The sequence below is a fragment of the Oncorhynchus keta genome, chromosome 28 (assembly GCF_023373465.1).
Source record: "Oncorhynchus keta strain PuntledgeMale-10-30-2019 chromosome 28, Oket_V2, whole genome shotgun sequence".
Taxonomy (NCBI): Eukaryota; Metazoa; Chordata; class Actinopteri; order Salmoniformes; family Salmonidae; genus Oncorhynchus; species Oncorhynchus keta.
The window spans coordinates 29,921,704-29,946,101 of NC_068448.1; the positions used below are offsets into that span (position 1 = coordinate 29,921,704).

At 40.0% G+C, this 24,398-nt stretch overlaps 1 protein-coding gene across 1 annotated transcript in view; it reads left to right on the forward strand.

Annotated features, from left to right (window-relative positions):
• Window positions 1–1,893: 1,893 nt before the first annotated feature.
• Window positions 1,894–24,398, forward strand: part of chl1a (cell adhesion molecule L1-like a) — a 138,820-nt gene continuing 116,315 nt past the window's right edge. The window contains exon 1 of the mRNA XM_035740681.2: window positions 1,894–2,121. The gene's annotated coding sequence lies outside the window, so the exon portion shown is untranslated. The remainder of the gene's footprint in view (window positions 2,122–24,398) is intronic.

The following is a 24,398-nucleotide window of genomic DNA, read 5'->3' on the forward strand; positions in this document are numbered from 1 at the left end:
TCCCCATTTGCTCTGCATCCTGGCAAGCAAGGCTATCAAGTTGGTCATAACCTTGCTTCATCACCATGACAACAAAACCTTCTATGCTATACGCACTTTTCATTTTGAACATGATTTGAGTTATTTGCTTTACCTCAAGGATGACAGGTCAGCTTTAAACCAGAAGAGCTGTACTTGTGATGGTACAACACCGTATGAATGTAAAATGTTTTTTCCTTTTTTATCCCCGCGCTGCTGACAGCTATTTTGGTCTGCTCATACACAAGTAATAAAGGCCCAGTGCACTACTTTTGTTTTGGTTTAACATTCTGATTCATCAGGGGTTGCTGCAGCACCCTCAGCACCCCTACTTCCTGTGGCTATGTGTAAAAGCTCTCTTTTCAGAGGTTAAACATGCTGCAGTAGAACACCAGAGTATTTTCTAGTAGTAGCATCGTCCCCTACTCTCTGTATCCCCTTGTATCAGTCTCCCTCTATACAGTTCTTTCCGACTGTCACTGTCTGTAACATAGAGCACACTGAGGCAGGGATGCGGATAGAAGAACAAAGTGTATATCTGAGGACATGGGTCAAGTTCAAGTACAGATAATCTCCTGTAGTAATTAGTAATAGCTCCACCCTCAATCACTCCAGGTAAATACATGTATATGCATGACACTGTCCCTGAACAATACAAGTTTTTTTTAAAACAAACAAACACAAATGAGTAGTAGATTCCCATCCTTGCTAACAAAATTACTATTTAATATTGATAATGCACCAAATAATATTTAAAGTTTTAAAGCCCTGTGTTCATGGTGGTCCATTTTGATGATTTCATGGGTTGATTTTAATTCTGTACTGAGTGGTAAAAACTGTTTAATTGAATGTGACTAACACTACATTAAGTTGGGTAGTAAGTCTCTCTCATCAGTCATATTATATATTTGACATAGGATGGCTATAACGTCGCTATAACTTAGGTAAAGACAGCTGTGTAATATTTACAATATCTCTTCATCCTCTGTGCTCCGATTGAGCTTAGTCCTGTGAATTAAACAAAGTTATCTGTCATTGACACAATTCATAAAATAAATTGTATTCTATGGAGTTTGAAAATGTGGGAGCCTATAAAACTAGTTTGCTGTCCATGGACTTATTCTCTGCGATTCAAAGTCAAATAATTTGTCATAGAACATGTGCCACCTCAATCATTTGGTAAGAAGCGTGTCCTTTGTCAAATGCCATCCTCCAATTATTCTCTGTGAATTGAAGTTACTGCAGTATTTGTTGAGATTAGATGAAGAAAATTAATGTCCAGCCAGTATGTGAAATGTCTTTAGATATGTGGAGAGGGCAATAGCATGGCTGACTGAACAATGATTGTCCTCTATAATCACCAATAACACATGTAATTGGAATTTATAATGAAGTTTAGATCTATTTTATTGAATATGCAGTATGCCATGTGTGATCATCCAGGGTTTGAACCTGGTCTCCAGCACACCACAAGACTGTATTAGCATGCTGAGCTAAGGCCTGGGCACTAGCTTTGGAAGCAAGCAAAATGTTTTACATCTCAGGCAAGGACAAGGTTACTCATCACACTGGAGTGCTTTTTTTGATTGGTATGATAAAAATTGGGTTTTGGTTCATTTAACTTATTATATTGAATTTGGCAGAAATCAAGTAACGAATTTGACAGATCAATGTGATTTTGGGATTTGAATGAAAGCTTCTAAATTGCTTTCAACACCCGTGCGCAGGCACATTGCACAGCGGTGGGGGAAATATATTGCCAGCTGCCTATACATTAAATATTAGTTTATATTTACCAGTATATTATTTAATCACGTGGGTACCAACGGTGGCCTCACCTATGATAATTCTGTATATCGCTCTGTCTAACCAAAAGCTGAACGCAATTATCGCAGTTTTTCTCTACAGTGTGCATGATAAGGAGTTGTATTCATTTGTTTCCGATGTATAAATTATGCAAACGTTTGGGTCATTATCTTGACAACCGGCAAAGTGATTTATGGGGCTAAACTCTGGGGGAGCGCGAGCTCGCTATCACCCAAATTTGATTGTAGCACCACATGCAAATCATCATTTACGTTGGATTTACTTTTTACTACGAAGGTAAGTATTATTTAACACGCATGGTCTATATTGAAGTGTCAGTGTGATCCTTTTAAAGTCTAGATAATACGTAAGGCGGTCATCATACTGCATATGATCTTTCGCACAGACTGAAAGTGTTGTATGCGAGTTGCACATTCACAGAACTGTTCGGATGATGTATTATTTTTGTTTTTATTTCTGAACATGGTGTAGCATGAATATGTTCGAACAACACCTATATTGCTGTTGATCGTGCATTATAACGATACGTGTAAATTTGTCATGGAAAATGCACAGTTCCTTTTGCCCATGCCTGTCCTCACGAGTGACTTTATTCAGAGTATGAAACCATCCTGATTTACAGCTGTTGTCGGTTGACTTTTATGTTGTTTTTTTTCTGGGCAAGTTTTTACATGTAATGTGTCACATAAATCTGCGTTAACTTGGACTGATAGGTTCTTGCGCACGTTCTCCCCTAAAGGCTTCTTCTACTTTTTCTCTTTTGTCCCTCTTCATAGGACTATGTGTTTAAATGACCAGTTTTGTTGGATGATATTCCATTCATCCAGCTCAATGTAACATCAATAGGTTTAGGCCACTACATGATACTCAAAATTAAATACCACCTTGCACACTCTTGCCTGCATCTAGCTGGCCTAGGGTGTAATCATTAATCCAAACAGTTGCTAACAAGAGTTTCTATTGGACAAATTCAGGTAGGTTTATCTCTGTTTCATTCTGTTTGCTTACACCCCTGATCACCCACGCACACACAGTTCAATTCCATAGTAGGCTGATACAAACAGCGTTATCACTTTGCTCATTGTATAATTCCTTCTCGCATCTATGCCCCCTCCTCCTCTCACCTGTTACCCTTCACTTGTGGACTTCAGTGCACAACACAGCAGATTAAACTATACTAAATATATTCACGTCATCACATAACTGATTTAAAACACACTGTTTTGCAATGAAGGTCTACAGTAGCCTCAACAGCACTCTCTGGGGTAGCACCATTGTGTAGACGGAGGACAAAGTGATAACGCTGTTTGTATCAGCCTACTATGGAATTGAACTGTGTGTGCGTGGGTGATCAGGGGTGTAAGCAAACAGAATGAAACCCCAGAGAGTGCTGTTGAGGCTACTGTAGACCTTCATTGCAAAACAGTGTGTTTTAAATCAGTTATTTGATGACGTGAATATATTTAGTATAGTTTAATCGAAAAAGTATAACTTTTTTAAACGTGTTACTATATTTTTATTTTCATGAAATTCACTGAGTAGGATGGTCCTCCTCTGAGGAACCCTCACTGGTCTGTGTTCAAGCTGTGTGTTCTCTCTATATCCCCTTCAACTGAAGGAGAATAAGAGGAGGTTTCCCAGGGCATTGGCAATGGTCGGTCCTCTGAAGCTTGGCTATTCAGTCCACTGCAGCTTTATACAGGGAAATGGTTTGAGCCTCTTTCATTGTGACCCTACTTGACTGCTATGGGGTAATTGGGGAATCCAGGGATACTCAAACTCCCCGCTGTGCTGTGATGTTGGAGCCAGCGTTCAATGAATACATTTACAGCACAGCACACCAAACTGCTACATAGGAATTCATTTTCATCCAGTCCTGTCCTGCAAACTTCTATCATAGTTCACACATTGGTATGCTCTCGCAGTTCCTTTCCTTGTCATTCATTCACAGCAAACACAGAAATCTGCACACAAACACTGTTACAGACTATGTTTTTTCTCTTGATTGCATTTTTTGCAGTTGTTTCTCTTTGGGTGTGGCATACTGATTGGAATCATCCTTGTTGGTCAGGATGTGTTGCACCTGTGCTAGCACAGCTGATATGTAGGGGCTACTGGCCCATTGCTTCAGTTGGAAAAAGAGATGTTGGAAGAGCGACACCTCTGTTTAAGGTTGTTTAACAGAGCCTTTACCTTATTTGTTTCCCCAAATTTTGGTTTCACTAGCTAAGTTGGTGTGTTTTTTTCTTCTTCTTTTAGTTGGTCTGATATCAGAGAAATCCAGTTAGGGTCCATGATGGGCATCTTTTTTAAGACCCAACTGGAGTTTCTTGGTGAGCACTCAGTAGGCCCTCCATGGATGCCTTTCAGAACCCATTTTACAACCCCACCTGTTTAATTTCGGTTGTCAGTGGCTCATTTGTTAGTTACCTTTTTCTTTGGAGCAAAGTTCTTTTGGTTTCTTATTGGGGAATGTAACAAAATGGGGGCTTGTGTCCCAGGTTTGTTGTTGTCGCTCAAATCACTCTGAAACAAGGGAAGGTTGCATAAACACTAACAAAAAAAATCATGGGGTGGTTCTCAATATGCCTACTACCATGCTCCACATTCATGCTCCAAGTGCATTCTCCGAGGATGTTTTCTTGAGTACATTCTTGTGAGAACGAGAGTGTGGAGAACACATAAAACATTACATTTGAGAAGCACTCACGCTCCCCCTACTGTATTATGTCACGCTGCACCTCCCCATTCACTGAACTGAAACAAGATATACACAAAGCAAACATTTTACTTCATAATTATCAGCTAGCTACAATGCATTGCAAAACTATTCATCACTATTCATTTTCCTATTTTGTTGCATTACAACCTGTAATTTAAATGGATTTTTATCTGCATTTCATGTAATGGACAAAATAGTCCAAATTGGCGAAGTGAAATGAAAGAAATGACTTGTTTCAAAAAAATAAAAAAAGGAAAAGTGGTGCGTGCATATGTACTCACCCCCTTTGCTATGAAGCCCCTAAATTAGATCTGGTGCAACCAATTACCTTCAGAAGTCACATAATTAGTTAGATTGCACACAGGTGGACTTTATTTAAGTATCACATGCTCTGTCACATGATCTCAGTGTATATACACACCTGTTCTGAAAGGCCCCAGAGTCTGCAACACCACCAAGCAAGGGGCACCACCAAGCAAGCGGCACCATGAAGACCAAGGAGCTCTCCAAACAGGTCTGGGACAAAGTTGCGAAGTACAGATCAGGGTTGGGTTGTTAAAAAATATCAGAAACTTTGAACATCCTACGGAGCAGCAATAAATGCATTATTAAAAAAATGGAAAGAATATAGAACCACAACAAACCTGCCAAGAGGGCCGCCCACCAAAACTCACAGAACAGGCAAGGAGGGCATTAATCAGAGAGGCAGCAAAGAGACCAAAGATAACCCTGAAGGCGCTGCAAAGCTCCACAGCAGAGATTGGAGTATCTGTCCATAGGACCACTTCAAGCTGTACACTCCAAAGAACTGGGCTTTACGGAAGAGTGGCCAGAAAAAAGCCAATGCTCAAAGGAAAAAAATAACACGTTTGGTGTTTGCCAAAAGGCATGTGGGAGACTCCCCAAACATATGGAAGAAGGGGTACTATTGTCAGATGAGACAAAAATTGAGCTTTTTGGCCATCAAGGAAAACACTATGTCTGGAGCAAACCCAACACTTCCTATCACCCTGAGAACACCATCCCCACAGTGAAGCATGGTGGTGACAGCATCATGCTGTGGGGATGTTTTTCATCGGCAGGGACTGGGAAACTGGTCAGAATTTAAGGAATGATGGATGGTGCTAAATACGGGGACATTCTTGAGGGAAACCTGTTTCAGTCTTCCAGAGATTTGAGACGGGGACGGAGGTTCACCTTCCAGCAGGACAATGACCCAAAGCAACACTCGAGTGGTTTAAGGGGAAACATTTAAATGTCTTGAAATGGCCTAGTCAAAGCCCAGACCTCAATCAAATTGAGAATATGTGGTATGATTTAACCCTTTCATGCGCGAGTTCCAACAATCTCTAATGGTCGCCCCAGCGTGAGTTTTTTTAATGCACGTGATGTTAGAATGTTCTCTCCATTCCAGAATGTGATTGATACGTAACAGTACATTTTATCCACGCTGCCCTCAAACTAAAGCATGCAGCCTGTTTATATTTATAGGCTGTTTCAACTTCAATTTCAAATGATTTTCTAACAAGTTTTTATTCTAAAAACAGTTTGAATTTAGGTGTGTTCCGCCTCCTCATTCATTCACATAGTCATTTTTACTTTTGCGGACAATTACATTTTTCAGACATTTCTGACACGGACAAAATTCCCCAAGCACTTCCCAATTGTTTGTGCAGTTCACATCTGCAGACATTTGCTCATCTCCCGTCAGAACAGGATCTGCACACGTGTTCACATTTGACATTTTCCATTACACATTTCTATTGTAGCATACTGTATGTATGGAGCATAATATATTTGTGTATATTCTTTATAACCGCGGACACGTGAGGTAACGTTACTCATTTTATAACCTTTATGGTGTTACAGTCAATCGTGCTTTTGTAGCTACATTCTTCTATTAGCTCTGTAAAACAATGCTAGTTGCATCAGAAGTATTATATTGTGTTGTATTTTAAAGCTACATGGCCTTATGACTCCCAAGTGGTGCAGCGGTCAAAGGCACAGCACATCGGTGTTAGAGGCATCACTACAGACTCCCTGGTTCAAATCCAGGCTGCGTTTCTATCAAAGTAAGTGCCTTATTACGTTATAATAGTTTCCATATGCTGTTTCTGCTGTAGCTCACTGTATGTATGGATCATAATATATTCCTTATAACTGCGGACACGTGTGGTAACGTTACACATTTTATAACCTTTATGGTGTTATAGTCAATCGTGCTTACGTAGGTACATGCTGTAAAACAATGCTAGTTGCGTCAGAGAACTATTAGCTTGTGTTGTATTTTGAAGCTACCCTGGCCTTTTGACTCCCAAGTGGCACAGCGGTCTATGGCACTGCATCTCAGTGCTAGGCATCACTACAGACACCCTGGTTCAAATCCAAGCTGTATCACAACTGGCTGTGATTGGGAGTCCCATAGTGTAGCGCAAAATTGGCCCAGTGTTGTCTGAGTTTGGCTGGTATAGGCCATCATTGTAAATAAAAATGTGTTCTTAAATGACTAAATAAATAAAAAATATGGCAATGGTTTGTTTATTTGGTCTATTCAGCATAGCTCTGTTCTGCCCTGCTTTGCCACCTTGTGGAGCTCAAAAGTTACTTTCTTACTGTTATAACTCAAATCTGTGATTTTGTCAATGCAATAAACTATTTTTGGTATAGCAGTGTTTATTATGTTACTTCTTTGTAGTATTGTTTTTTTTGCTATATCCTTATATTGTATTCTAATGAATAATTCCTCTTTATTCTGTACTTTCAGAAACCACAAACATTATTTGCCAATATCATAACTGGAGCTGGACATCTTTGGAGCTGACTGACTGATCACCACCAGCATCTTCAAAGGGACCTGGTACTTCGTCAGTGGACAAGGGAAATTCAAATTCAGGGTTCTCAATGGCTATAAGGTTGTGGGGCAGCTCCTCACTGTCACTGTCAGAATCTGATTCCTGACTTTCATACTCAGTCTCATTGTCAGAATTTTAAAAAATCTCCAGAATTTCCACATTTGTGAGTTGTCTCCTTTTGAAATACATACACTACAGCTTAACTCACTAGCTACATACATAAACAACAACACTTAATGACGCAGAGCGGGTGTTACGTGGTTGACTGCTGGCACCCCCACATGTATCAATAAATCACTATCAGAAAATGTTTTGTGTGGCAATTATTAGTGTATTTACTGTTTTATTCACGTTTTCAATTCTAGGTGACAAATCATGCATTCTGATTCTTGCACAGATTGTAATGGGCACATTATGTGTGTAAAATACTTTTTTGAAGGTTGTACTGATTATGATGAGCTAAGCTAATTCCAGTTGTGTAGCCATGTTTGTTGACATACAATGCATTCTGGGTTTCGCGTGTTTGACCGAAGATGTTATAACAATGAGGTGAGTAAGAGTTCACTAATTATTTTGAGGACTTCCGGAAATTAATAGTGGGATGTGAACGACGGTAGATGACACACCCCTTCATGCATACTATAAACAGACCAAACTCATCTCCTCTTCTCTTATTATCTTCGATTTCTGTGAGGAAAAAATGCTTGGCGGCGCACTGAAACTAATCGTCGGTTTACTTTCGATTTCTATAAAGTGTTTTACCTAGTTATTTCGATCAATGGTGAGCTCACCCGTGATGTGATTAATTATACATAGTAATTGCTATTAGCTCATTCATATTGTAGTTTATGTCAGCCGAGAGTTAAAAATTATGACTGCTTGTGTTGGGTCAATCTTTCCTCAGTTAGCGCTAGGACAAATGTAGCCTACATTTTTCCGGTTAGGATGATTGTGTTATGCTATATATACTTCTGTGAATATCTGAACATTGCATCCAAAAATAAACTGCTCACATTCTGGACATAACTTTGTAAGGACTGTGTTTGTGTAAATAGTTTCTAAAAAAGTGTGGCCAGCTCAAACGCTGATTGTTGCGTCATTTGAAACTGGCCGTTCTAAATGAGCATTCTAAAGGAGTGTTCTAATCACACGGGGTGTGATCGTACACTTCAGGGACCACTGTAGAATGATCACACCCGTGTGATGGTACGTGTGAAAGGGTTAAAGATTGCTGTACACCAGTGGAACCCATCCAACTTGATGGAGCTGGAGCAGTTTTGCCTTGAAGAATGGGCAAAAATCCCAGTGGCTAGATGTGCCAAGCTTATAGAGACACACCCCAAGAGACTAGCAGCTGTAATTGCTGTAAAGTATTGACTTGGTGGTGAATAGTTATGCACCCTCAAGGTTCATACCCCAAAAATATTTTGCATCTTCAAAGTTGTAGGCATGTTGTGTAAATGATACAAATGATACAAAACCCCCCAAATCGGTTTTAATTCCAGGTTGTAAGGCAAGAAAATAGGAAAAATGTCAAGGGGGGTGAATACTTTGGCAAGCCACTGTATATGTGAATCGTTGTAATCTAGCTAGCCAGCTAGTTAAACAGGCAAAAATGACCTACAACTAATGGTATTTAAGGTAGATGTTTTCGTGGGTAGCTAGCTACCCATTCTTCATGGATAGCTAGCCAGTTAGCCCTATTGACTTACTATGAACTTACTCATTCACTGAACATTCTTCCAGCCAGGATAATGGCAATAGATATGATATACACAAAGCAAATGTTTTATTTCATAACTATCAGCATATGTGAATCGTAATAATCTAGCTAACCAGACAGTTTAACAGGCAAAAATGACATTTCAAGAAATGTTGCATAATTATTTTTACGTGTGTGTCATATTTCTGTGCATACTTTCCATTGAAGCTTTCATCGACGCATGCTTCAAAATATGTACAAATGCAGTACGCATTCGAAAAGTGCCCTCCGTGCTCCGTTTTGCATACTTTGATTTAGACGCATACTCCGAACCTCTGTGCTCCAATTTGCGTGCTCAGAGCATGGTAGTATGCTTTTTGAGAAACACCTGTGGACTTCGAATGAAAGTATTTGAAGAAAAGCCCACTTGGGAAGTACTAGACCGATGTACCAAGGAGGATCTTACTCTCGAGAAACCTGCAGTCCTTGCAGATGAGTTTGTGTTGACGCTTTAAACTACCTTAATAAACAAAGCATACAGTAGTTATCCCTACACAAAATCAATATAGAGAAGTTCAGCCTTTTCCCCCAGTGCCCCAAATAATATTAGTCAGAAAGGTGGAAACGAAGAACCAGTTATTTGTCATTACTGTCATGAGAAAGAACACATTAGCTGTGTCCAAATACCCATATAGTACTAGCGCACTACGACTTAAACTGCATACCATTTACTCATCGTTGCATACTATTTAGCATGGACTGTTTAGTATGCAGCATGAAATGGCCACAACACACCAGCGGCTCCTGATTGGCTGAGTAGGTGAGTCAGGGCTGAGTGCGGGTGGATATTTCCATATTCAACAGAAATGCATTGCATTAACCATTTCCAATTATTAGGTTATAGGCCTACTCAGGCTCGTTATAGGCAGACTATCACATTCAACCTATACCGTAGTAGACCATATAACCTATTTAAAAAGTACTGAGACAGGAACCGATAATTTGGTTCCATTTCAACATATTTATTAGTCAAAAGGCACTCGCACAGCTGAGATATCTTTGTTGCAGGTGCATGGTGACAGTTGAATAAGATGAGAAAAAAGAAGAAACCCACACACTGCTCTTGATAGTATCACTGCTCTTTAATAAGCATTAAGTATCGACCTCAAGGCCTTCGTCAGAGCTTTTGTGAGTAAAAGAAAAAAAGTTGCAGACATAGCTCCACCCACATCCGTTCCATGCATCGAATGAGGTTGGAGTCGAGGGAAATAAATGTTACCAAATATAACAATGCATTTCATAAATATTGCAATAAAGTGTGTACATAAAACATATTAAACACGTCTGTAAAACCACAATGAGGACATCGACCGACCAAGCAAGTTTTCATAAATCATTGGGTACAGTGCAAGAAAAACGTCAGAGTATTCTGGAATGGTGGCATTAAGATTTAGATTCACTATTGTAAAGTGACTGTTCCACTGGATGTCATAAGGTGAATGCACCAATTTGTAAGTCGCTCTGGATAAGAGCGTCTGCTAAATGACTTAAATGTTAAATGAAATGTTTAATTCATTTTCACATTTACAACATAACATACATAGACATTTCAGGAAATAATGTCTGGGTGAAAATCCAAAAACATTCTCTTTTGCTCAGAGTATTATTTAAATCACCTCCCCTGTCTGATATCTTAAATTTCTCTGTGCCACAAAATCTAAAGGTAAAAATGGTCATTAAAATGTACTGCGACTGGATAATCCCTGTCATTTCTACTGATTGAACATTTATGTTAATTCATTCTCTGTTTGCGAGAACGAGAGGTTTTACCTACATAACACAGCCCACAGGGACATTTTAATAATTTAGATAACATGGGTGGTGGAGCACGTAATAATGTCATTTATTTGGAACCATTTTCTTATATGTGGGTTGCCGAAATATTCACACTTCATCATATTGTTGCACTGTGTGCAACCTTTGCATCCATAGCTACCATTTGGGAGAGGGTGTAAAAGAGCCTGGCTGATTTTCTTTTGTAGCTGGCAGTTGGCGTGGACCAATTTATTGCATAAATTGCGACCTCTCCTATATACAATAAGTGGTGGATTCTTAAATTCAGCTGGCAAAGCTGGGTCTGATGATTAAACAATGCAGTGTTTCTTGACAGCATCTCCCACTTTGCATGAAAGTATACAGTACCAGTCAAAAATTTGGACACCTACTTATTCCAGGATTTTTCTTTATTTCTGACTATTTTCCACATTGTTGAATGATAGTGAAGACCTCAAACTATGAAATAACATATGGAATCATGTAGTAACCAAAATAGTGTTAAACTAACCAAATATATTTTCTATTTTAGATTCTTCAAAGTGGCCACCTTTGTCTTGATGACAGCTTTGCACACTCTTGGCATTCTCTCAACCGGCTTCATGAGGTACAGTGGGTCCTCCTTTAAAAATTGTGAGCTTATGCCACGGGATTTAGAGGTCATTTGTGGTTTAGTACGGTACCCTGCGTCAACACTTCATTGCTCCAGACCAGCAGAAGGGGGAGTTAGAGCACTGATTTTGCTTTTGGGTCCTACTGGGTCTCTAACAATGAATGGGCGACATAAACCTAAATAGAAACTGATAATTGTGCACGACTTCAGTATTACTTATGTCGTGTCTTTACTATCATTAACTGAAGACTGGTAGTTTTTATCAAAGATTCTCTGTAATTAGTTACTGTGCGATCAACTGATTAATCATGTAACCAATTAACTAGGAAGTCGGGGCACCAAGGAAAAATATTCAGATTACACAGTTATCATTTCCTAAAATAACTTTTCAGATATTTTATCTGATCAATTAGTCTTCGAATTAATGAATTATTTACTGTACCTCACATTAGTCTCATTCCAAACGTCATAAATTGTTGGTTATCTGCACGAACCCAGTCTTCACTGTGAGTCATCCATACATCAATTGTCTTAAATAATTTATTTATTAATAATTCACAGAAATGCATAAACAAACAAACAAGGTAAATGTAATGATAGGAAAATGCGCCCTAGTGGGCTAAACCGGCATGGCGGCTTGTTAAACAAAAAGGGGAAGTGGGGGTCGACTAAGAAGTCACTACAGAGTGATAATTATAACAATTAAAATGCGAATCCTTTACACATAAACGCTCACTCATTCGGGAACAATTGCAATCAATATATATATTTACGCTCAGACGATAGTCTTGATCGCTGATGAAAAGTTTGTGTCTTTCGTAGAATTGTCCGTCTCTCTCCCTCTCTCTCTCTGTCTTGGTTAGAGGGGATAGTTCAAAGTGACATTCGTTATAGAATGGGTGTTTCGGGGGTTGTCGTTCTTTGCGTTCTATGATACCGAATTCCTAGCTGCAGACTAGTAATTAGTATCAAAGACTTGTTCTTATTCGGTCAGTATCGATAGTCTAAGAGTTTAACTACGTGGTATGGTTAAAAGATTCTGCAACCTTTAGCCATCTCGTAATTGAGGTAAGCTCGGTCTGGTGATAATTTCTCAAAGTTGGGTTTTATTCGGAATGGCAGAAAAGGGCTGTCCCAGGATGTCTGACCCTAACTGGGCTCAGGGGCGGTCCTCTGATTTAGTTCAAATCCAATTCCCTTTTTTAGTTTTCCTTCATTAAACAGTCCAAAATCATATTGTGTAAACAGTATCATACTCACTCATTCATCTTATACAACAATTAGATGTAAACCTTATATCTGGGCCTATTATATAAACAGCGTTATGTTAATGTGGCCACACCGTCTCCCATGAGATTCCCAAGTTGTGTCAAACGGACCAGCTTGTAGCTGGATTCTTCACCGATCTTTTACACTTTCTTCGGAACATGAAATTTGTTCGTACCTCAAGTTCTGTGAGGTGGAAGGATTTCCTTTGTCCTCTGTGAAAGTTTACCCTCTCTCTACTATGTGGCCATGTGGCAGGGTCTTCTCAGGAATTTATGACCTCTGACCACGGATCCATAATAAATTATTATGGGAATAAATATCACTGAATTACAGAAATATCCTCCAATCCTCTATATGTAATTGTCACTTCATATTTTTCGATATACTGTAGGCCTACCGTAGGTGACATGAGCTTCACTAGTGTTGAGTAATGTGCTGTTAAAAGTGGTGTAGGTCTTATTTATTTTAAGAGCATTTTGAAGTTAGAAGCAATAGGATTTGAAGCAATAGCCTACAACTACTTTAGCACCGTTTCGCGCTGCCCTGAGACAACCATGGGGACTGGTCTTGATAAATCAATGAGATTTTTATGTTCACTGAATCTCCGTTTGGGTATTGGTTAGACTAGAATTAGAAAATTAGGGTGTAGAAATGTTATGCTCTTAGTGTAACCATTATTTAGTTAGGCAAGTCAGTTAAGAACAAATTATTATTTACAAGGACCGCCTACTCCTTCCTCCCTGTCGGGGAATTGAACCCCGGTCTCCCACGTGCCCTGCCCTCGCGACACCGGGATTCTTTAGCTAAATAGCACAGTACTGTACTCCAGACCGTCACATTGTACAGCTCCATATTTTCCATTCTATCCTAACGGAAACCCAGAGGATTTTTTTGTTTTTCTTGGAATAGAAACACCATAATATGAATTAAGAAAATACCATTCAATGTTTGGACTAACATTTCAGTGTTTTTATTTATTTAATATATTTTCTACATTGTAGAATAATATTTAAGACATCACAACTATGAAATAACACATGGAATCAGTTAAGAACAAATTCTTATTTACAAGGACAGACTACTCCTTCCTCCTCGTCAATGATTGACCCCGGTCTCCCGCGTGCCCTCATTCTCTAGTACAGCCATTATTGAAGGTTATCAAATGCTTCTCAAAGATGTCCTCTGGTGGTCAAACTAGCACTAACGAGCATTATTGGTAGCAGTGGTTCACACAAATAACGTGCATAGAATTCTGCAGCACCATGCTAGCTGCGCCGCAGTACGCTGCAACTTTTAAAGGACGAACCACTGTAGTCACCTGGAATGCATTTCAATTAACCGGTGTGCCTTGTTAAAAGTTCATTTGTGGAATTTCTTTCCTTCTTAATGTGTTTGAGCACAAAAGCTCTGACAAAGGCCTTGAGGCCAATACGTAAAGCTTATTAAATAGTGATACCATCGAGCAGTGTGTGGGTTTCTTCTTTATATTAAAGATCCCAGAAATGTTCCATACTCACAAAAAGCTTACAGTATTTATTTCATATTATGTGCAAACAATTGTTTTACCTCCCTGTTAGTAAGCATTTTTTATATGCCAAGATAATCCATCCACCTGACAGGTGTGGCATATCAAGAAGCTAATTTAACAGCAGATCATTACACAGGTGCACCTTGTGCTGGGGACAATAAAAAGACTCTAAAATGTGCAGTTTTGTCACTCGACACAATGCCACACGTCTCAAGTTGAGGGCGCATTCAATTGGCATACTGACATCAGGAATGTCCACCATACTGTAGCTGTTGGCAGATAATTGAATGTTCTGTTCTCTACCATAAACCGCCTCCAACGTTGTTTTAGATAACTTGTCAGTGGGTGGGCCTGGCACCCATGTCTGCGCCCCTGCCAAGTCATGTGAAATCCATAGATTAGGGCCTAATGAATTGATTTCAATTGACTGATGAACTGTAACTCAGTAAAATCTTTGAAATTGTTGCATGTTGCATTTATATTTTTGTTCAGTATATTTTTGTTCAGTGTATATAATTTGACCATTAATTAATTTGATTATTCCTGATTGTTTGAAATGCAGTGTATTGACTGTTAATTGCTCAACATAGCTTAATAAAATTGAGATACTGTATATATCATGAATCGCCCATAAGTTTAAAAAAATGTAGATAGGATTTTTAGGCCATATCGTCCAGCCCTACTCTGTAGCCACATGCCATGCAATCTTTGTCCCCACCCTTCCACTCAGCCTGCTAGATAGCTAGAACAGCTAATTACCCCTTAGCTACCCCACATGCTGCAATTGTCTAATTGAACCCTGCTGAGAAGGGTTTAGAACCTAGCCAATACCTGACTTTGTAGATGTGGCAGAGGTATTCCACAATGTGCCATTCCAATACCCCAATCATTATACTAGGACTGCATGAGTCAAATGCATTTCAGGAGAAATGCTTGAAAGAATGCTTACATGTGGTGTGATGGTGACACAAAGCCGCAAACGGTGATATGCTGTCAATGTCAGCCTGTATTAACATCCTTTTTTGTTAGCCATTAGGAACAGCACAGTGCTCTCTATAAGTGCTTTATCAGGCAGAGAGGTATTCCTGAACCACTTATCAATGTAGCACGGGGAGGGGGGTAAAGCCTCGTGCCAGTCCAAGATAATCAACACTACAGTGGAAACGATCTGCAGGGCAGGCTGTGTCAAGCCTTAAGATGTTTTCTGCTGAAAGGATAGCATCTAAATACCAAAAAGCCAGAATAATCCAATTTACTCGTAAAATGGAACTATCTAGATTGCAAATAACCTTGCTTCACCCCTACTATTTCAGGGGGGGATTTCCCAGAGCCTAATGTCTGGGTTTAAATTATGCCAACTGTTTCAGTCTCCCAGTCCCTGCCGCTGAAAAACATCCAGAATAAACTGATATACTTGCTGGACTAGTTTGCCGACATGTATTTATTCCTGTAGAAATGTGATTCCAAATAAATGTGAACGTGCATGAAGATGGCAGAATTCAGATATGACATTGTTTTAGCACCACTAAGTTTTTAAACTACGGCGAGCGATACGGTTCCATGTGCCAATAAATAAGCACAATCTACTTTTTCAGTTTTTCAAATTGCCGCTGTCTTGAAGCTAAAATGTGTATATTGTATACTCTACTAATGACCATACAGCTAATGACCATACAAAATAAAGAGTAACGGAGAGCAATGTACACTGAACAAAAATATAAACAGAACATGTAAAGTGTTGTTTTATCAGCTGAAATAAAAGATCACAGAATTCTTCCATATGCACAAAAAGGTTATTTCTCTCAAATTGTGCACAAATTTGTTTACTTATCTGTTAGTTTGCATTTCTCCTTTGCCAAGATAATCCATTCACTTAACAGGTGTGGCATATCAACAAGATGATTAAACAGTATCATTACACAGGTGCACCTTGTGCTGGGGACAATAAAAAGCCACTCTAAAATGTGCAGTTGTCACACAACACAATGCCACACGTCTCAAGTGGGAGTGTATAATTGACATGCTGACTGCAGGAATGTCCACCAGAGCTGTTTCCAGAGAATTGAATGTTAATTTCTCTACCATAAGCCGCCTCCAACGTAGTTTTAGAGAATTTTGCAGTATGTCAACCCGCCCTCAAAACAGCAGACCACACCAGCCTAGGACATGCTCATCCAGCTTCTTCACCTGCGAGATCGTCTGAGAACAGCCACCCAGACAGCTGATGAAACTGAGAAGTATTTCTGTCTGTAATTAAGCCCCTTTGTGAGGAAAAACTCATTCTGATTGGCTGTTTCTGGCTCCCCAGTGGGTGGGCCAGGCTTCCAAGTGGGTCAGCCTCTGCCCTCCCGGGCCCACCCATGGCTACACCCTGCCCAGTCATGTGAAATCCATCATATTAATTTTATTTCAATTGACTGATTTCATTATATGAACTGTAACTCAGTAAATTCATAATTATTTAGCTTGTTGCGTTTAGATTTTTGTAAAATACGAGGAATTTGTGTTGAGTGCATGGGGGCCACAATCTTTATGCACCTCTGCTATTGTGTTTGACATTATCCTGCTTGTAGAATTAGGTGCAGAAATTTGAGATTATGCACTGGCCTAGGTCACAATAAATCTCTCACTTTTGGTGTGAGCAGGCATCACAAAAGGACTTAATGTTTGAGAAAAACAAGAACATGACCAATGCAAAAATGATTGCTTTTCCAGAGAGTGCATTTGGAAAGTATTCAGACCCCTTGTCTTTTCCACATTTTGTTACCGTACAGCCTTATTTTTAAATGGATGGGGGAAAAAATCCTCAATCTACACACAATACCCCATAATGACAAAGCGAAAACAGGTTTTTGAAATGTTTTACAAATGTATAAACAAAAAAAAGATAAAGAATCCTTTTTCCATTGACCATCTTTGAGATGTTTCTACAACTTGATTGGATTCCACCTGTGGTAAATCCAATTGATTGGACATGATTTGGAAAGGCACACAACTGTCTATGTAAGGTCCCACAGTTGACAGTGCATGTCAGAGCAAAAGCCAAGCCATGAGGTTGAAGGAATTGTCCGTAAAGCATCGAGACTGGATTGTGTCGTGGCACAGATCTGGGGAAGGGTACCAAAAAATGCCTGCAGCATTGAAGGTCCCCAAGAACACCGTGGCCTCCATCATTCTTAAATGGAAGACGTTTGGAACCACCAAGACTCTTCCTAGAGCTGGCCGCCCTCCTCAACTGAGCAATCGGGGGAGAAAGGCAGCACTCCACCAAACAGGTCTTTATTTTGTTAATATTTGATATTAGTCCTCATTTAACTGGGCCTAAACTGGATGGAATCCCCGAGCTGACGAGGTAAAAATCTGTCGTTCTGCCACTGAGCAAGGCAGTTAAACCACTGGTCCACGGGCGCTGAAGACGTGGATGTCAATCTAAGGCAGCCCCCCGCACCTCTCTGATTCAGAAGGGTTGCGTTAATTGCGGAAGACACATTTCAGTTGAAGTCATTCAGTTGTACAACTGACTAGGTATCCCCCTTTCCCATTATAAGTAAATGAAGCAGACATAATGGAAATCATGGTCTATACAAATAAACTTCCCTTCCCTCCTCCTTCTTCCCCTCCTCCCTCTCTGCGGATGACTTTGTCAACCACACCGGGTCATTACAGTTATTGTTATTTGTGGCCTTAAACATTATTTTGAGTTAATTCTATGAGGGGGAGGGTGTGCAAGGGTAAGGTCATGTGAAAATATTTTTATGTTGGGGAGGTGGGTGTATTTTATTTGACAACCTGATTCTCAGCAATCAAGTTTTCAAGGAGAAAAGTGTAGGATGCCACGTCATGAAGCCTTTTGCATCATATGATGCACCTGTATCTTGAATATTACTGCTGACATGCATACATTTTGGGACTGTATCAACACTGGACTTGGAATTCAGTGGCACTCTCTCTAAATTTGAATGTCCCAGCCAACCTCTCTGGCCAGTGGCCTGGACCGCTGTATTCCTGTCACAATGCTTTCTGGACTCCTGCCTGGCAGGCCTGTCACCTCCTAGAGAGCCAGGTCAAAGGTCTTAACCGCTCCAACCATCCACTGATTAGTAGTGTAATAAGCACCTTATGCAGGCACCACAAATAACTCTGAACCCAGTTGAATAGAGATAGAGACGACCATAGTCTCTCTGGACCAAGACCACCTGGGGAGGGAGAGGAACTGGAGGTTCCGGGTTCGAGGACACCCACGCCTTTACTGTCCAAACCACCTACTCCTCCCCTCTGAAACACCATTGTTGCCTTCCAAGGGGCGCGGGCACCCGCTCAATAGACAATGGCCTGAATTCCTCCTCGCTAGTGAGTAACATGGTTTGCTTGCACTTGAAATGCACTTAAATTAATTCAGCTGAGCTCTTGCTTTTAAACAGTGCATTCACTGTTAGGTCCCCCTTTTTATAGACATCCATCCCTCGTCTCCTCGTTCCATGGTAGAACTGTACTCCCTGTTGACAGTGTGTCTCAACAGTCATGGAGTAAACAAAATCTCCACTTGTGTCCCCTCCCCCTGCCCGATTTTCTCTTGTTGTAACTGGAGTTTGTTGAGGAAAAACCAGATAGTCTTGTTACAAAAAAATATATTAACAGACCGTTTATATCGCACATACGTAGAAAAACACGATAAGTGCAGAATGAAGAAAGAGGGGGATGACACATTGATGCCATGTCCGTACATGTTTCCAGGCTGTTAGGTTGGCTGCTGTGGATGAGCAGAAGCAGGTCCATGCCTTGCACTCCACCCTAATTTGCTTGAACAGAAAGTAGATTTATATTTTGTTCAAATTGGCTTATATAGTACATTATATAGAGAGATGGGACTAAGTTATGGACGTTAATCTTTACTTGTGTGAACCCCAAAACCCCAGTGCACATACAGTATGCCACAAATTGCCTGAATCATAGCTTTTATTGAATTTCACCAGAGATGCACTATAAATGCCTTTAATCTTGTATTTTTTAAATTTCTTTATTTAACCTATATTTAACTAGGCAAGTCAGTTAAGAACAAATTCTTATTTACAATGAGTACCTACCAAAAGGCAACAGGCCTTCTGTGGGGATGGGGGCCTAGGAAATAAATACAATGTAAATATAGGACAAAACACTCACCACAACAAGAGAGACAGCACTACATAAAGAGAGACCTAAGACAAAAACATAGCATGGTAGCAACATAACAACGACATGGTAGCAACACAACATGGTAGCAGCACAAAACCGTACAAACATTATTGGGCACAGACAACAGCACAAAAGGCAAGAAAGGAGAGACAACACTACACCACACAAAGCAAACACAACTGTCAGTAAGAGTGTCCATGATTGAGTCTTTGAATGAAGAGATTGAGATAAAACTGTCCAGTTTGGAGCAAACCGAAAAGAGGAGCGACCCAGGGATGTGTGTGCTTTGTGGACCTTTTAACAGAATGTGACTGGCAGAATGGGTGTTGTATGTGGAGGATGAGGGCTGCAGTAGGTATCTCAGATAGGGGGGAGTAGTGAGGCCTAAGAGGGTTTTATAAATAAGCATCAAACAGTGGGTCTTGCGACGGGTATACAGAGATGACCAGTCTACAGAGTATAGAGTGCAGTGATGTGTCCTATAAGGTGCACTGGTGGCAAATCTGATGGCCGAATGGTAAAGAACATCTAGCTGCTCGAGACCACCCTTACCTCACGATCTATAAATTATGTCTCCGTAATCTAGCATGGGTAGGATGGTCATCTGAATCAGGGTTAGTTTGGCAGCTGGGATGAAAGAGGAGCGATTACGATAGAGGAAACCAAGTCTAGATTTAATTGTAGCCTGCAGCTTTGATATATGCTGAGAGAAGGACAGTGAACCGCCATACTCCCAAGTACTTGTATGAGGTGACTATCTCAAGCTCTAAACCTTATGTGGGAAGAGGGGCATTCTTCTTACCAAACCACATGACCTTTGTTTTGGAGGTGTTCAGAACAAGGTTAATGGTAGAGAAAGCTTGTTGGACACTAAGAAAGCTTTGTTGTAGAGCATTTTTCACAAAATCCGCGGAGGGGCCATCTGAGTATAAGACTATCATCTGCATATAATTGGATGAGAGAGCTTCCTACTGCCTAAGCTATGTTTTTGGTGTAAATTGAGAAGAGCGTGGGGCATAGGATTGAGCCTTGGGGTACTCCCTTGGTGACTGCACTCTTTGAGAGAGCTAGTTAGCAAACAAGGCCAAAGATCCTCCTTGACACCAATACTCCTTAGCCGACCCACAAGAATGGAATGGTCTACCTTATCAAAAGCTTTGGCCAAGTCAATAAAAATAGTCGCGCAATATTGTTTAGAATCAAGGGCAATGGTGACAACATTGAGGACATTTAAGCTTGCAGTGACACATCCATAACCTGAGCGGTAACCAGATTGCATACCCAAGAGAATACTATAGACATCAAAAAAGCCAGTCTGTTGATTATTGACAAGTTTTTCCAAACTGGGCAAATAGAAATAGGCATATAACAGTTAGGATCAGCTTGATCTCCCTCCTAAAATAAAGGACCAGCTGGGAGTCTCCTGAGTGAAAACATCTGAAGTTCTTCAAAGGTAAATTATTTAATTTGATTGCTTTTCTTATTTTTGTGAAAATATTGCCTGATGCTAGCAGAGCCTAGCCATAGCATTATGCTATGATAAACTTACACAAATGCTTGTCTAGCATTGGCTGTAAAGCATATTTAAAAAATCTGAGATGACAGTGTGATTAACAAAAGGCTAAGCTGTGTCTCAATATATTTCATTTGTGATTTTCATGAATAGGAACATTTTCTAGGAAGATTTATGTCCGCTGCGTTATGATAATTAGTTTGAGGCTACGTTACGCTCCCGCATGCGGGATGGGTAGTATTTGTTTTTCTTAACTGCATTGTTGGTTAAGGACTTGTAAATAAGCATTTCACCTGTTGTCTTCGGGGCATGTGACAAATAAAATTTGATATGATTTGACTGTCCAGCTCGCTAATAATCACTAGACCAGTGGTTCTCAACTGGTTTTGCCTCATGACCCAAATTGAACCATATTGTCTCAGTCGTGACCCAAAATTCACATTGCGAAAAATAATCGCCAAAATACAACCTGGAAAACCTTTTTTTCATGATGTATTGATAGTAAATGTAGCAATTATATGCCAAGGGAACAACATTCCCACCTCTTTCATAGTCAGTAATGACATTTTTACCATGTTTTTGATGTTGGCAGCTTCATTAAATAGTACCCGCAAAACACCAGTCCCAACATCAACAGTGAAGAGGCTTTCTAGGTAGAGTTCCTCTGTCCAGTGTCTGTATTCTTTTCCCATCTTAATCTTTTATTTTTATTGGCCAGTCTGAGATATGGCTTTTTCTTTGCAACTTTGCCTGAAAGGCCAGTATCCTGGAGTCACCTCATCACTGTTGACATTGAAACTGGTGTTTTGCTGGTACTATTTAATGAAGCTGCCAGTTGAGGACTTGTGAGGCGTCTGTTTCTCAAACTAGACACTCTAATGTACTTGTCCTCTTGCTCAGTTGTGCACCTGGGCCTCCTACTCCTCTTTCTATTCTGGTTAGAGCCAGTTTGCACTGTTCTGTGAAGGGAGTAGTACACAGTGTGGTACAAGATCTTCAGTTGCTTGGAAATTTCTCGTTCTGTGAATGGAGTAGTACACAGTGTGGTATAAGATCTTCAGTTGCTTGGCAATTTCTCGCATGGTATAGCCTTTTTTTCTCAGAACAAGAATAGACTGATGAGTTTCCGAAGAAAGTCCTTTGTTTCTTGAAATTTTGAGCCTGTAATCAAACCCACAAATGCTGATGCTCCAGATACTCAACTATACTCAACTCTAAAGAAGGCCAACAGTTTTCAGCCCCCATCGAAGCAGCGTTACCCATGCAGAGCAAGGGGAACAACTACTAGAAGGCTCAGAGCGAGTGACGCTTGAAACGCTATTAGCGCGCTACCATTTCACTTAGCCATTTCACTTCGGTTACACCAGCCGGTTACACCAGCCTCATCTTGGGAGTTGATTGGCTTGAAGTCATAAACAGAGCAATGCTTGACGCACAACGAAGAGCTGCTGGCAAAATGCACGAAAGTGCTGTTTGAATGAATGTTTACGCGCCCGCTTCTGCCTACCACCGCTCAGTCAGATACTTAGATACTGGTATGCTCAGTGAGATTATATGCAACGCAGGACATGCTAGATAATATCTAGTAATATCATCAACCATGTGTAGTTAACGAGTGATTATGATTGATTGTTTTTTATAAGACACGTTTAATGCTGGCTAGCAACTTACCTTGTGTTACTGCATTTGCGTAACAGGCTGTCTCCTTGTGGAGTGCAACGAGAGAGAGGCAGGTCGCTATTGCGTTGGACTCATTATTGCTTTGGACTCGTTAACTGTAAGGTTGCAAGATTGGATCCCCCGAGCTGACAAGGTGAAAATCTGTCGTTCTGCCCCTGAACGAGGCAGTTAACCCACCGCTCCTAGGCCGTCATTGAAAATAGAATGCGTTCTTAACTGACTTGCCTAGTTAAATAAAGGTGTATATAAAAAATATATATTTTGTTATTGTTGTTATTCAACAAGAGACGATTCGTTTTCATGCACATTTTTTCATTAAGAAATCCTGCACCAAACATCTTAGTTAGATGTAAAATTGCGCGACTCGGATCTTCTTGGGAAAATCACCTAAATTAATGACAGATTTCTTGAATTATCTTAGATTAAATCGGACTATTTTGAGGAAGTGTCTACTGACGACAGCGTCTCAAAATGGAAAAACAGTACTATTTTCTAGTTTTCTTTTCAATGGTTGCTAAACCCAAGTAGAGAAGCATGACAAGAGAGCCCTGTCTATTATTGTAATTATTATGGAAGTGAACTCCTGTAAGTATATCTCAAAAAGCTGGTGCGTGTTCCCTTTCGTTCTTCACCGGTGACAACATGCCCATAGAAAGAAAACTCTTAAAGCTATTACTTAGTGGACTGACACTGGTCATACATCCGTCCTGAGTCAACGCCCACAGGCTGTAAAAACCTACAGGCAATAATTTGATTTATCAACCAATCTAGAAAGAGAGAAAATTGAGAAATGAATGCGTGACCCCTAATAGACTCTGATCATAGAGATGAACACTGAAACACAGAGTTGGTACAGAACAGCTGCACCTTGAGATTTTGTTGACAAGATTGTATCTGTACAGTTCTAAGGTAATATGAAAAATAATTTTCGCTTCTTGCCACCCTCTTTAAAGGATTATCTTGTGTAATTTATGTTCATGTACAGTACCAGTCAAACGTTTGGACACACTCTCTCATTCAAGGTTTTTCTTGATTTTTTTTACTATTTTCTATATTGTAGAATAATAGTGAAGACATCAAAACTATGAAATATCACATATGAAATAATTTAGTAACCCAAAAAGTGTTCAAATATATTTTAGCCTGGACGTGTGTTGGGACATTGTCGTGTTGAAAAACAAAATATAGTCCCACTAAGCGTAAACCAGATGGGATGGCGTATCACTACAGAATGCTGTGGTAGCCATGTAGGTTAAGTGTGCCTTGAATTCAAAATAAATCACTGACAGTGTCACCAGCAAAGCACGCCCACACCATCACATCTCCTCCTCCTCCAAGCTTCACGGTGGGAACCACACATGCGGAGATCATCCGTCCACCTACTCTGCATCTCACAACCAAAAACCAAAAATAGCAAATTTCGACTCATTAGATTTCCACTGGTCTAATATCCATTGGTCGTGTTTCTTGGCCAAAGCAAGTCTCAAATCAAATTTTATTTGTCACATACACATGGTTAGCAGATGTTAATGTGAGTGTAGCGAAATGCTTGTGCTTCAAGTTCCGACAGTACAGTAATATCTAACAAGTAATCTAACATTTCCCCAACAACTACCATATACACACAAATCTAAAGGGGTGAATGAGAATATGTACATATAAGTATATG